The 2500-nt window shown below is 35.9% G+C and overlaps 1 protein-coding gene across 4 annotated transcripts in view; it reads left to right on the forward strand.

Moving 5' to 3' along the window:
• LOC138060678 (uncharacterized) overlaps positions 1–2500 on the forward strand; it is a 31111-nt gene that overhangs the window by 9649 nt on the left and 18962 nt on the right. The window lies entirely within an intron of this gene.

The raw sequence follows: 2500 nt of genomic DNA on the forward strand, positions 1-2500 counted from the left end.
GAATAAAAATTAATGGTCTTAACCCATTTTCGCCATACTTTCCTTCCATGAATGCTCATTGATATTTACATTAAAAAGTATGAAAGTTAGACATTCTTTAGAAAGTGCAATAATTAAGGATGGTTCCTACTAATTAAAGATATTTTTGCCCCGGTGTGTGATTACGGTATGCAGGAAAGGTAGATCTTAACAAGTGTTATTTAAATCCAAAAAGAAAATTAGGGGTAACCACACATTTTTCAAAGATAATTCATGAATAATACTTGTAAAAAGCTTTAAATATACAAAGCAATGTATGGCGTTCTTTCTCAAGTTGAAGCTTAATTATCTCTCAAAAATGCATGGTTACCCCCAATTTTCTTTTTGGATACCAAGAGTACTTACTGAGATCTACTTTCTCTGGATAGTTTTAAACCATGCAAAAATATCCCTGTGTTAGTAAGCATCACCCATAGCAAATCCGAGTATCTCGAGATGCGCAGAACATATGCGCAATAACAATAGTAGGCACCATCCTTAAGCAACAGAGGACTTTTTCCCTGTTTAATTAGCCTCATCTAAACATGAGGGGGAGTTGGGAGAATTCAAGACAGTTATGCAAACCCTCGATTGTGTCTTGGGTTTACATAACTGTCAAGAATTCCCCCAACTCCCTGAGTGTTTAGATTAAGCTATATAAACATGGAAAAAAGTCCTCTATTGCTTAGATAAAATATCTCTCAAAAGAGTAAGACAAATGAAGGGAAATGCTGGTTTTTTTTTTTACTTTTTGATTGTAACAGATTTTCTTGATACACGCTCATATTTCCTACCAGCCAATGAAAACTGACAACACATATAAAGCAATCTGAAAATTCGTGTGATTTCATAGCCGTGTTTACATACTCTCAGCTAAACACAACTATTGATCAATGAGAGTGCACATACTATCCTATTATTATTATTATTATTATTATTATTATTATTATTATTATTATTATCATTATCATTATGATAATTCCTTTTTATTCAATTAGAAATGCAGATACATGAAAACAATCCTTCAGATTTACAAATTTAAATGAGATTTTACTGCCCCATCAGTAAAATATGGTTAATGGAACGTGACCATACTAAAAGGGGCTATTCATGTCGCGTTAGTTATCTTCGTGTTCTCTGTAGTCGGTCGTTCAAGGTCATAAAATCAATGGTTTTGTTGTAAATAAAATGAGGACATAGTGACTTTGTTCCTAGATATCAGTTTATAACGTACACCTGCATTGGCCAAATCTGTCAAGGCCTCATTCATAACTGTTAAAGAGCACGTGTAATACCTACCTGCTCATAGAAGAAGCTGTACAACTGGCTACTTTAATAGGCAGAGTCTAGCTATAAAAGCCTCAGTTAGCCATCCAAGGTTCACTTGGCAGTTTGTCTTCTATAGTAAACCAACTAGCTGTTGGCATTTGTTAAAGTTTTTTCCCCTCCCTCCCTCCGTTTGGAGATGGGTTGGTTTTATTGCCTTGCCTTCATTAAAATTGGGTCACTCCTGCGAGGTGCGGTTAAGTCTGCGCAGCGACTTCCCCCAAGCTTGTTGGCTCGTTTGCCTTTGTACATTGCTCGCTACCAATACTCTTGTCCGATCCAGCACGTGCTGTTTACCAATCAGCTCGTAGTGCTGGGGAGATAAGTGAGGTTGTTCTATATCACGCAATCCGGAAGTCGCATAGGCTAACCAGTCGCAAGGCAGTGTTCCCCTCAAAAAACGCCAATACATCTGTTGTCTCGTTCTATTGCGCCTTACGTTATGCGTTAAAAGCTAACTATGTTGATACCAGGGAACAGTGACATTAAGAAGAACAATAGTAAAAATACCCTAATCTATCTACATTAAAAAAGCTATTTAAAAAAAATATAAAATAAAATACAATATATACATTCTGTAAGAGAAATATTCATTTCGATTAAAGGTGAAAACCAAGAATATTAAAAAGATCCTAAAGTACTAATAGCGTTTAAGCGGCAGTCATCAATGAAATCCCCTTGTGGGATTTTGTGGAAGGGTGTCCTGGAACCTCTTACACATGTGTGTCAAAAGAAATCTCAAAAGAAAGCAATGTTCTAATCCATGTAATAGTCGTGTGATACGGTTCCTCATTCTTTTCTGAGAGATTCTCGGCTATCTCGGCTAAGCGCTTGAGAAAGCAGTTGCAGTCTACTCCCATCCCGCCTTAGTATTATTGTTATTATTATTATTATTATTATATTTTTATAAAATTCAATTTATTATAATTAGGGACCTAGGAAAGGAACTTGACCAATTCCAATAATGGGAATGCCAAAGGAGGTTTCCCTATTGAGGAGAATTCTCCCCGAGAATAATATCTACTGATTATTTTGACCAATATAATGGCATTTCTCTATATTTAGTTCAACAACAACAACAAACGCGTTTCCATACAATACTAGTTACAGTGAAAAGTTTGTCCACCCAAATTTAGCAAGGCTAATCGAGTTGGGT

Source organism: Montipora capricornis, chromosome 8 (genome assembly GCF_036669925.1).
Source record: "Montipora capricornis isolate CH-2021 chromosome 8, ASM3666992v2, whole genome shotgun sequence".
In the NCBI taxonomy this organism is placed as follows: Eukaryota; Metazoa; Cnidaria; class Anthozoa; order Scleractinia; family Acroporidae; genus Montipora; species Montipora capricornis.